We start from the raw sequence: 13,223 nt of genomic DNA, 5'->3' as shown, positions 1-13,223 counted from the left end.
TCCATGGGGGTGGATCTCTCCATCACTGTGGTTCTCCCAATGTTTCTCTTTTCCCACTGGGTTTTTGAAGTTTTTCCTTGCCATGAAAGAGGGTCTAAGGATGGGGGATGCCCAGGACTTTAATCCATTTGCTTGATCTTCTGTTTATTTGAATGTTGTTTGTTTTCATATTTAACTAATTCTGTACAGCCCTCTGAGGCAACCTTGTTGTGATATAGGGCTCTACACATAAAATTGAAATGAACTGAATATATCCAAATAAATAATGAACACTTTCACTCTTGTCGTGCGCACATCTTAATGTGATGTTGGCACTAAAGCCAGCAAAGAGTTAATTCCCAACTATAAAAAGTCCTGTTCTGTTTGTGCTGCACAAACTTGTACATTATACAGCCCATGGGACATGATGATTATTAAAAGGCGACATTCTTGTAGTTGGGCAGTTCTGCTCCCGATATGCCGTCAGCGCTGTTTTTTGGTGATATTCTTGTAAACTGTAGCTCATTATGTTTCCTACATTGATTTTTTCCTAATTCAGTGGAGTCTCTTGGGTGAGGCAATGTGGCTCATTTACAAAAAGCTGCTTATGTTTTAAAATCAGTGAAGTAATTTAATTCTCTTAAGACCTCGTCCTAAATGTTCCAACAGACTTCTTTATTGCTGTGAGGTGAGCTGCTTTAGTGGGCCCTCAAGGCTTTTGTCTGCGTATATTTGCATCATTTGTATATACTATTTTTTTTCCCCCACACGCTGATTATATTCCTCTTTTGCATTTCAATTTGTGTGTTTATTAGTGTGAGAATTAACTAAACCATACTGAAAACTCATTTTAGACTGCAGGAGAAATACATTTTAAGAACCAATGTGATGCTTGAGGTAAAGTCCTGTATCACTACAATATTCTAGTAGTAAAGGATTGACAAACTTCTCAACTTTTTTTTTTCTACTTTCATTAGATTCATTGGATTCAGGTGAAAATCCACTTTGCCACCAGAGAGTTTGCGTCTTTACTTCCATAAGCTTGCAAGTTTTCATAACAAAGGTACTTCAGTTGGGTTTAGAGTAAAATTCTGGTTTACATGCAAGCCATTTTTTGTCAGATGTTTGTAAACCACACCCAGCATCTTTTCCTAAAACAGGATTCAGCAACCTTTAATATCTGAGGATAAATAGTAAAATAATATTAAGTTTAAGATTCATTTACATGTTTTACAATGACTATGTTATTAATGATTACTTGGTACTTTAACTTTGCATTTCCCTCTAAAATGTAGACTTAGACTTGCACATGCTCGTGTGTTAACTCATCCCTTGAGGATATTGGTCTGCTGTTCTCAGCTGACACGAGATAGCTAGTGCTATAGTGTTGTAGCAGCAATTCACAAACTTTGTCAGCTCAAGGCCTGAAACAGATATTTTTTATTACATCACTCATTTCCATAAATCATCATTTTTACTGACTCTTCCACTGCCACCATACTGTATCTGAAAATCTGTTTTTATGTCATTTTCGGCATTTTAGATATTTTATTTAATTTCAGTCTTGTTGCATTTTTGTGCCTTTTTTGTCTTGGTACATCTTTTTTTTTATAAAATATTTTAATGTTTTTAGGTGTTTTCCATTATTTTTTGTCTTCTTGTCTGTTTTACTTCATCTGTTACCTCTGGTACCTTTCTTCTGCATTTCACATGACTTTGATGAGGTCGACATTTATAAACTTTACCAGAGAACACTCTGAATCGTTTCCTCCAGAACGCACAACTTATTTGACTTATATGTTTCTGTGCAGTTACTATGGGATTAAACATGCACATATGTATAGTCACACTAACTTTACATTACTACACACCCACATAGTGACACAAACAGATAATGATAGTGTGTGTTATGGCGGTGTGACTGAAGGAAGAGAAATATTCCAGTTGACATGTTGACTTAGAGAGACAGAGAGAAACGAGCAACAGTCATTTAAGTGACATGGCCGGGAGGAGGGATAAGGAGTGGGGAAAGAGATAGATGATGGATAAAGAGGAGAAGAGAGACTGAGAGGGAGTCAGCCTGCTCTTTACATATTCAGTTCTGCATGGCTGGACCGTTTATGTATGGGCGTGCACACTCACTTATGACTTGCCTCACTTGTCGTTGATTTTCATTTAGATAGTTTGTTATTGTAAGACACGCTCCCTTACTCATATATAGCACTTGAGCCCATGGTACACACAAACACAAACACACACTCACATGAATATATTATGATCTCTCACAACTGTATCTCAGCTCAGAAAATGCCTGGCAGTGTGCCAGCTACCCTAACATCCGGCTTGAAAAATAACAAAGCCTACAATCACACATGAAACCTGATTTGACACCAAATTGCATATAAATAAGTGACTAATTGTTAAGGGAAGAGTGGCTGTGATCTTACATATCCGTAAAACTGCTAATTTTCTATGGCAGCTCTATTTTTATGTGCTCCCAGATGGGTAAGTAATTGGGAAATTTTCTAAACTGCAGAACCCAATGTATATTTAAAGCCTGGGAAGTGACAAGACACTGAATCGTTCCACTTATTCAAGCCCTCAGTCCTATTTATAGCTGGAAACTGTTTTTAATTCCTAATATAACGCACATTTTAGAATATCACTTTATTATCATCAATTTTATAATTTTTAATATAATAATAATAATAATAATAATAATAATAATAATAATAATAATAATAATGATAATAATAATAAGCAAAGATAAAAGTTAGTGTTATTGTGAACAATGTTCAAAAGAAAGTAAAAAAAAAAAAAAAAAAAAAAAGCTATCCTCCCAATTACTATGAAGATGAATTAGGGTTGAAGTGAAAAAAAAAAAAAAAAAAAAGATATTTCATGAATGAAGAAAAAATATTTTAAGCGAAAACTCATAATATTAAAAGAATAAACTACAATAATCAAAGTTACAGAGTTAGATAACTATGTTAATGTTAGTCATTACCTATGCATCTAGTTACACCACTATGCACCACCCTCTGTACAACCGTATTGGAACATAGAATTGTTAACAGTACTATAATAATTTGTGGTGATGGCTAGAAAATAAACTAGTCCGACCCAAAAATGTATATAGACGCACAGGAATTTTGGCCATGGGTTGGCCTATGCGTAGCTCATGTCTCAAGTGGAGGGATAGGATCTGTAATAAATAGGGTATTCACAGTCTATGGCTTTGCAACTTAAAAAAATATGTTTTAAAAAAACTCAGAATGTTACCAGATTAAACTCATATTTTAGGAAAAAAGTTATGAGAATAAACTCATAAACTGGAAATATCAGAGTAACAGACTACAGAATAGCATCTATTTAAATATGCAGAATGCATCATCAAAAATAATAAGTCTTTTGTAAAGTTGTGCAAATACTCAATCAATTCAAACTCTTTATTCCTACAGTTACGGCTTGAGTCAGCTAATACTATGGCCTTTTCCCTGTGTTATTTATTTTTACTTTGCTCTCATAATATTAGGTCTTTTTTTTCTCAAATTAGTACAAATTTATTGTTGTTGTATTGTGACTTTTTCCTTGAAATATTAAGACTTTATTCCTTAACCTCCTAAGACCCAGGAAATGTCAGCAAAGTACAAGCTTTTTTAGTTTGTTATTAAGTAAGTGCCTGTATTGAAAACATCATGATGCAACAGTTTTTTCAAATGCCGTTTTTAAAATTTTTATGGAATGTCCTTTGTGAATGTCCTTTGTATAAAGTTGTGAAAGTCTTGTCCACAAATGTGGACAAAAAAACCCATAGCTGGGTCTTAGGAAGTTAAGTATCTTATCTTTTTTGTCTTCAGAGGAACCCCATTCCTCCCTCATAAATTGCTTCAAATTACCAATTGCAGGAAAATTCCAATTGATCTGTATTATTTATCTATTTATTTATTTCGTTTTAAAAATTTTCAGTTTTATTGCTAATATTAAAGCATTTTATAAAACTTATTTGAGAAAACTAGTACATTACATTACATTGCTGATATTATTAAAGTTGTTTGATTATTTATTGCATTTTTTAGAGAGTAACCAGTTGTATCTGATAATATTTCAAGAGTAGTTTTCCAGACACTGGTGACTCAGCCTTACATTACACAAGAAAGAGAGCATTTCCTCTATGGATCAATAACATATTATTTCTATACCATGTCCTTTACCATAGTAAAAAAGGACCTCAGTAAAAGGCAGTATTTTTGTTCTTTGGCTTCCAAAAGTGCAGCAACTAGCAATAAATATCAGTTAAATGCATGTGGGTGTCTATAGTTTCACAGTTGCAACCAGAGAGGATCAAAAAGACGTTTTTCCCACTGTTTTATGTGAATAAAAAATTAAAGGTTAAAGCATTGCCACGGCCAACTCTTTATTTACTGCCCAATCACATGGCTTCACGTAAACACAGGCTATCATTGTCCTGCCCGCTAATTATCGAGTCCAGTCAGAACACTGGATGCCTGCACGCTCGCCACTGCCTCCTCGGAGAAAACCGCTGCGCAGTCTCTCATATGCATCACCGCACTGAAATGGTCCTGTGGTAAAAGAGTAAGAATGATTGAAATCCAAAAGAAGAAATTCATGAGGCTGGATGAGCGATGATAAATGTATTAGCACCGGATGACGTTTCCATCACCACCTCATCGATCACCTTGGGGACATTTTAAATGGTGGACTGTGTGTGTGGATGAAAACAGCTCTGCATACACTCACACAGAATATCAAACACATACACAAATAAAAGCAAAAAAAAAAAAAAAAGCCAAGGATGATAGGGACATTTTGTGCACATGTGGTGAACTATCTTGTGTCTGCAGGTTGGAGTTATAACACAAAACTGTCTCACAAGCAGCAGCAAATAGTACCGCCATACACTATCATACACTGCTGTTATTTGGATGACAACCTTTTATATTGTGGTCAAAAGGAAAGAGGTGACAAGCAAGATGAGTTTCATATGGCAGTCAAAGTGCAGTTTGAGCCCAGTGAGACTGTTTGATAAACACCAGGAAGCTCCCGAGCCTTAGGATGGGTCTGAAACAAGGTGCAAACAGCTTAGTAAATCTGCACCCTTTTCTGGCCTTCTCTGTTCACTCTCCCTCTTTTTTTTTTCTTTTCCTCCCTCTGTCCTGGCCTGTCTCTTGGTATTCAGAGGCTGCTTTCTTGCAGCTCAGAGTCTCTTATCTAAATCTCCATTCAGACAGAGAAAGAGACAGAGCCGGGGAGAGAGAGTCAGAGATAGATAATACAGGTCACTCTCCAATGACAACTCTAAAAGGCATCTGGGGAGAGGAGGCAAAACGGCAAGAGGCGACGGGGACGAGATGAGAAGTGCAAACCGCTATATGGATTTCTGTCCTAAGTCGGTGCCACGAAAAAAAACACAAGACTTAATAAGCAGCTTGATATGAAAGTAACTGTACATCTGGTGATTTTCCTACGCTCGCGGCATCTTCGCTGTTTATTTTAAGATCAGCTAAAAGCTTTTGGCAAAGATAATTCAGCAAAAAAAAATAAAAAAATAGCCACCACATGTCTGAGTAATGGAAAGCTTAGCTGAGCAACAGCAAGCGGCATTAATTCTTATCAATGCAATGTGGAATTTGTCCCCCATCGTTATTCTGGAGCCACAAAAATAGTGCAACCTCTTTTTAGTTTAACAGTTGGTTTTGGGCCTGGACAAAAGTGCACCATTTTAAGGCTATAAACACATACATATGTTTAGGGAATATAATTCAGAATTTGACATAAATTCATTCAGTGTTGGTGTCCAAGGCCAAACTGCTGAAAATGTTAGCACCAGTAATTGTACGCTACATTTAGAACATTTTCACTGCTGTAATTTACAGTAAAGACCTCTTTCCTATGGGAACTGACGCCCTGAAGCTCTCTTCAAAGCCACAAACTCGTTTGGCAACAGCATCATTTTCACTCACACCACAGAAAGTTGCTGGTCCAGCATTAGTAGTTTCTGTGGTATGTGTAACTCAGTGTTTTTGTCTTTGAAGAGTACATTTTAGCTTGTCTCGTTGCAACTTTTTTTTAGCAATAAATCAGCACCATTTGGAAGGTTATAATGTGCATAATGCAGAGAAAGGTGTTAATTGCAATCAGTGCATTAGCGCAGTACCGGAAATAGCATGTTTCAGTGTAGTAGCAGCTACTGAACTTAAATCAACACATCACTGCTCCCTTAAGAACAGAACAAGACACTTCACTACAGAGTGACTTCCTGTTTCAGTGTCAAATGATTTCTCGACTGTCCCACACTTTTAGGAGACTAGTGGAAGACTGTCCCATTCCTTCCAAAGACAGAGGGGAACATGATTTACATTTTCACACAAATACAAATATCAAAAATACAAATATCGAACATAATTCAGTTTAAAAAAAGATATAAAGAATTGATTCTTGAGAGGTACAGTATTTAACAATGAGGGCTGTTTGTTCATGGATGATGTTGTATTGATAAACATGCTGTAATTATTGAAGAAAACTGTTGAATTGTCGAGTCAAAATGTATGATTGTACTGCCATGAACATATTGTGCTTAATTCAGTTACTGCATTATGTGTTTGTTGTGGTTGAATGCTAAAATCAGGAAAAATGTATTGTTTGATAGTTGTATTAAGTTAGTGATAAAGGTGTAAAAGCACTTGAAGGGTAAGATGAACTAAGTTTATACTTCTTCCTACTCCTTTTCGACCATGCAAAATTCAGACTTGCACGTACTAGAAGACAGATTCTGTTCATTTAAATGTTATTTTGTTTTTGTCTTAATTTGCTTTGTTTTGTTTTATTTTGTTTCTTTGTTCGAAATAAATACATACATTAAAAAAAAATAATAATAATAAAAATTTTTCGTCACATATTTTCAGGAAATTGTGACATTAAAATGACACTTCTCAAACATATGATATGATTAGTAAACTTGATGTCAATGTTTGTTTTTTGTTCTTTTTTTATTTAGACCTCAAGAATCTTCTGTCATCCATCCACAATGTTCTCAAACCTTCTGGCTCTGCCCCCTTAGGAGACCAATTCCTATGACTAGAGAGTCATATATGGCTTGGAGGATCTTTGGTATTAGCACCTTTCAGGGTAGTAGCAACTAATGCACCAAAAACAAACAAACAAACAAAAAAAAACGAACAAATCACTGCGGAGTAGAACCTCACGTTATCACTTCAGTCCTTTTCTTCTCATGTTTATCTATGGAAACTGGATGTTACAAGGTCTTAGGGTGCCCCTAGAGGTATAAAGTGACAAATTACCATATATGTGCAATAAAACTGCTATGTCTTCACACTCTGATGATCATTTTACTGAACATTTAATTATTTTAAAAAACAACTTCCTCTTTAAACCCTGTAATTTATATCCTGCATTTTGTCCACACATGCATAAGCACATTAAAAAATGCTCAGTGTTTTTTCAATAACCAGATTTCATAATATCCCCTCTGTAATCTCCTCTCTGCTAATTCACTACTTCTGCTGATGTAGAAACTGATATCCAGCGCTACATACACAAATCACACAAGGCCACGCACAGACACACCACTATGTTTTTGAGTTATGTTCAGTCCCAATCTAGAGAAGGAGTACAAATGAGAAAGAGGTCGATTAAATACGAGGATGCTTGTCTCCAGAACCTTTCTGCACCACAAATGTTGGGGGTGGGGGTGGGGTTTATAGATGTTCATTTATCTCTCTCGATTACCCCCAGTCTCCTCTTTTGCTTTCTCCCTGCTCTACCTCTGCTCCTCTAACACCCCTCTCTCCTTCTACCACCTGAGGCAGGCAGTAAACTCTAAACAAAATTAAATTTGAGATGTTCTCAAACTGGTGGGGAATAAAATGCTGGAAGCCAATGCTGGTATATTTATTGCAAGACAAGTTTTCTTTCTTTTTTTTTTTTTTCATATATTGATGTGAATGCAACATGGAGCCATGGGACTGTGAAAGATACTCGACACAACATAAGCATTTTAGAATTAGTATTATTCAGGACATACATTTCATGGAAAGTAATGGTTAAAGGAGTGATATTTTGCTTTTTTTTAACCCATAAAGACCCAGTGTTACTTCTGTGGAAGTCCCCAAGGGAATTTTTAACCTTTCTTAAGTGGTTTATCTACATTTATTATAATATTATCCTCTGTGTTTGGCCTTTTTCAGTGTAAATCAGGTATTTTTCCATATATTTATTTACTGATCATGTAGATGTTCATGAAAACTCAGAGTAAATTCAAAGGTTATTACTTTATAACAGAGAAAACTGAAGAAAAAATGACTTTTTTCAGCAAACATATCAATGGACATAAAAACAAGCATCTACAACTTCTGTCATTGATCCAACTCCATGGGTTTTACTGGTGAATCAATAGATGACAATGTAGAAGATGACAGTGTTTCCACGTTAACTATGGAACCTCTGAATGTCCAAATGGGTCATATCTGATGATCATGAAAAGATGACAAACTGTATTTTACACCAATTATTTACATGTATTAATAGAATTAGTGGATCAACAGGTATTAAACAGTTTAGATCAGTAGATAATTTTAGTCGCTGACAGATTTGTGGGTCTTTATGGGTTAAATGGAATTATGTATTTTAAAACATTTCCCTGTGGTCTACATAAACTGTAAATGTTTGGCTTGAATTCTTCATTAATTCAACTCCACAGGTCCATCTTGACCTTATATGTGCAAATGTCGTGACGTAACTATTATAAAACATAACAAATTAAGTAGCAATTGAAACAGGTTGTAGAAATCCACTTGATTTTTGCCAGAATGAATATAAAGATAGTTTTTCAGCACCTGGAGGGTTCAAATTCACACTTTATGAACTATTAGGGTCCAAATACACAAATAAATACATCAAAGACTAATAAAAGTGGGTTTCGCAAAATATGACCCATTTAAGTTTACCGAAACACTTCAACCATGAGATGTGGGTATGTTATGCTAAAAAAAAAATCAATTAGATGGTGCTGTGTCTTTAGAAAAGAGGCTTAAATTGAACAATGTCTGCAGCCCTTTGCTAACCTGTTGCAGTTGTATGAAATATTAATACATGGAAAACAAATGTACTAACAATATTTACATCAGCCCTTACTGTGATGTTTTCCTAACTATGACTACGTTCTTTATGTGCCTAAACCAAAGCACCAAAGCTTAGTCACATCATCATAGCCTAAAAAATCAACTGTTACATTGCAGTTTTAGTGCTATCAATCCTATTTTGTGTCTTCAATTTTTGTGCACATATGTTGTTGTTGGTAATTGACCTTTGAGAACATGGTGCAAAAAGTAAGTACCGATACAAGGAATTCTCAGTGTTAAGTATATTTTTTCAACACATCACAGTTGCATTAGTTTTATGAAACATAAAAAAAAACATTATCTTTACTCCATGAAATATTTCTCTAAAAACATGCCCCACCCTTTTATGGAAAAGGTACTGAAGGTAAGCTTATGTCACTAAAATTGGATGCTCTGCTTAAATGAATGACTCTTATCTGTGATATACTTTATTATGCCATTAGATACATTTTTAAATACTCAAATGATCCACTTAACCTTTTATGGTCATTTTCCAAAAAAAAACCATTAAAGCTAGAATAACAAATTAACAATTTTTAATGAAATAAAAAATTGGACTTTACATCATATATTTAAAGTTATTCCAGTATATATCTGAATTATGTTTCAAAGAACTAAAAGTAACTATAAAACTACAATGGTAGTTCCATGGTAACAAATCAACATATTGACTATATCAACAGGGGTGCCACTACCAATTGTAGGCTAAACACTATGGACCCTTCATAAAATTCAATATCTTGTCGATCTGTTGGAGTGTGTGTGTGTGTGTGTGGGGCATACATACTGTTATTTATGCATTTACGAAGTGTGAAATGAAACTGAAACGTAACATACTTTCAACATCCAGCTTCTGACTTCTATGCCTCTTTTATACAGTGGATCTTACAAAAACTTTTCACAACTTCTAGCCTGTATCCACTGGACCCCCTCCACTGCTCTATGGTTCCCCACAAATGCTGGGCCCCATGAATTTGTCATGTTTACTCCCCCCCTCGCTTATCTGCACCCCAGTATATCAACATTACTACTAATAATAATGTTGATTTAACTCCAGTAACAGCACATAGTTTGCATGATCAAAAAATCCAAAAACTGTTTTCCCCAAAAAGCGACCATGAATTGTGAACCACTGTGGGTATGCTGAGTGCTGTTAAAACAGGGTCTGAGGACCATTTCTGCTATTTCAGCTATAGCCAGCCTGCCCACACTGCAGTTGCAGAAAACAAGTGCAGTGTACTATGTTACAAATACAGTCAACCTGGAAACAGATCTACCTCATCAGACCGTTTACAGTTCCTTTTATTGGCTGTGTCAGTCTATGCTGAATTGATCCACACCCCCAACAACCATCCTTCTCATGATGGGTCTTCTTTTGAACCTGCTCGTTATATTTTTAGTCATCTCTCCTCCCTTGGCCACCCTTCTTCTGTAGCCTACAGTCTCTTTGTCTCTCTGCCCTCCTCCGTGTCTCTCTCAACCCTTCTCAGCACTTTCTCTGCTATCACAAGGCTGCCACGATTCATCTTTGCCTCTCTCTCTCTGCATGTGCTATCAGATCTAGTTGGTATAGCTATAGTCAGCCCTGCTGTCCAGGCTAAATGAATGTTAAAAGCCTATTGAGTTTCTTTGCGCTAGCTACAATAGCTTTGTCCTTATATAGGTAATACGATGTGCTGTGTATTAGTGTGTGTGTCTGTTTAGTGCGACTGTAGCTCTTATGTGTGTGAGTCTGTATGTAATGTGATGCAGTCTTTTAATTTAGGAAAGGAGACACAGTCAGCAGGTAAAGGTTATGACCTCTGCTGGAGGACACATGCACAGTGTAACTTAACATGAAATTGATTTCATGGTAAAGTAGGTGAACATGAGGCTGCTGCTGCGCCTGGAGTCCACTGGATCGTATGTAAGGAGGAAGGGGGAACAACAAAAAAAGTATGAGTCAAGACCGGTAAAACTGAACTTATTTGTCCCCTATATTTCCTTTTCAATTATTGTTCTGCTCAGCTTTACTGAAGGTATATTTTTCTTAGTTAAAAAAATAAACCCATCAAATCTCACTGTCTCTTTCAATTGTTTTCAATGTGTTGAAAAACTGTCAAATGAGCTCCAACAAATGGCTCTGCTAAAGATAGTAAAGCTAAGCTAATGTAGCATGTGACCAAAATTGTATAATTGCAACAAAATAAAAATGAACATCTAACCATCTACTGTTATTAGTGATGAATTAAAAATTAATCCATTCCATTTTTTTTAAATACATGATAGAGCAGAAATTAGGTTCAAGGTTCAAGGTTTGCTTTTATTGTCATTTGACAGTACAAGTACTACAAACGAAATTTCATTCAAGAAGATTAGGGACTTCAGCCGCTGCCGGTCCAGCGCCGCCACAAGACCCATCCCTCTACGAAACTGCGTTAAAGTACAGAAGAAGATAATGCAAAGCACAAATATAAGACATCATACATTTTTACACAGTACACGTGGACACATGTGGGGATTTTTTCATGGATTTGAAGGAAGTATGGGGGACAGCGTGAACATCAAGGCCGACAGCAGACGTGAAGGAAAAAATGGGGGGTAATGGGGGAAGGGGGGATGCATGACCTGTGTAATACTTGTGGAATTACACAGTGAAGCTAAGCAAACATAACTGAAATAAACTATTAAATAGAGTAAAAAAAAAAAAGTTCTGTTGAGTCATTATTGTATTAAATAATTTCATTTTCACAGTCCAACAACGTACTTGTCTAAGTATTTCAACTGTCACTTTAACAGCTTTTACAACTAAATGAAGATCATAAATATACAATTGTCAGGAAATAAAAAAAAATGCACCAACATATAACATTGTAAGTAGATTGTATTAATATTATATTTAATGTTAACCAGTTATATATCCTCACCAGTAAGATTTTACCCCATTTTTGAGATATCTTCATAGTATATATGGCAAAAAAAAAAAAATTGAATAAATGCTAATACTGGTAAAATCACTAATGACATGGTAACAAATTTGCATGGTGGTACATTTGCATATTACTGGCATAAAAACAGTATAGGGTTTATATTTTTTATTTTTCCCTATGTTTCAGACATTGTAAGATGTTTTTTTGGAGGCTTATGTTTGAGGATGGGGTCTATTTGAAAGGCATTTATCGGCGTTAGAAGGATTATTGTCCCAAAGAAATAAAATAAAAAATTAAAATAAAAAAGCAACAGTGAGGACATTATTATTGGCTACAAAAACTGTTCATTGTTTCAGAATTAGCCTCGGTTGTGTTTTCAATCAAGACGTAAAGCCCACTCACATGTCGACGTCCTCCACTCACTGACAGCAGCGCTGAGGGGCTGGATTTGCATTTAAGTTGTTTTGGAGGTAACATAGAGAAGTGGTCCTCTCCTGGGCAGTAATGACTGGGAGAATCACTTGGAGAGAGCTGAGCAGTGGCAGCAGTAACTGGATCAATACAAAGACTGCAGTTAGAAAACAGGGGTCGCCGTAATCAATTAGACTCTTAACTGCGGCTGGAATGGCAAAACAACCACCTTTTGGAGAAGCTCGGTTTCTGCTTCTACTTCTTTTTTCTACCACGCTTTATCTACCTGTTTTCTTAACACAATATCATTTGTGTTCCCCTTTTTTCGCTTTTCTTTTTCTGTTATAGGTTCCATTTTCGCTTTTAATATGTGTTGTAAAGCTTGTTACTGGCATGGTTTTAACACTGAAGCACAAGCCTAAACTCATGTTGCCAGTGCAAAACTGTATCCACCCGCATCCTGTTTTTCACTTTTATTGTGGCTGATGAGGCAACAAACCAGGTCCAAACACACTGCAAGTGACAAATACATGTTTTCTGTTTATTTTCTGCCTGTTCTTCTTCTTCTGTCCATCCACATAGCCTATTAGTCAAACTGTTTTTTTTTTTTTTTCCGCTTCAACACCTGCTAACCATAAGTAACCTCAAGACAAATCTGAGGATGTCCCCATGTGGAAATACAGCAGGTGTGACAGCACCTTTATGTAAATGAGAGACACCCTACTTTAAATGTACACATAATCTGACTCTTTTGGGCAATAAA

The 13,223-nt window shown here is 35.9% G+C and overlaps 1 protein-coding gene across 3 annotated transcripts in view; it reads right to left on the bottom strand.

Annotated features, from left to right (window-relative positions):
- Nucleotides 1–13,223, bottom strand: part of cdh11 (cadherin 11, type 2, OB-cadherin (osteoblast)) — a 137,001-nt gene that overhangs the window by 86,075 nt on the left and 37,703 nt on the right. Inside the window, exon 2 of one of the 3 annotated variants that reach the window (XM_030156096.1) lies at nucleotides 12,452–12,600. The exons of the other annotated variants lie outside the window; for them this stretch is intronic. The gene's annotated coding sequence lies outside the window, so the exon portion shown is untranslated. The remainder of the gene's footprint in view (nucleotides 1–12,451; nucleotides 12,601–13,223) is intronic. 3 annotated transcript variants of the gene reach the window in all.

This window comes from Sphaeramia orbicularis, chromosome 15 (genome assembly GCF_902148855.1).
Source record: "Sphaeramia orbicularis chromosome 15, fSphaOr1.1, whole genome shotgun sequence".
NCBI classification, from domain to species: Eukaryota; Metazoa; Chordata; class Actinopteri; order Kurtiformes; family Apogonidae; genus Sphaeramia; species Sphaeramia orbicularis.
Note: the sequence above shows the minus strand (reverse complement) of the source record. Positions and strands in the feature narration are given on the sequence as shown.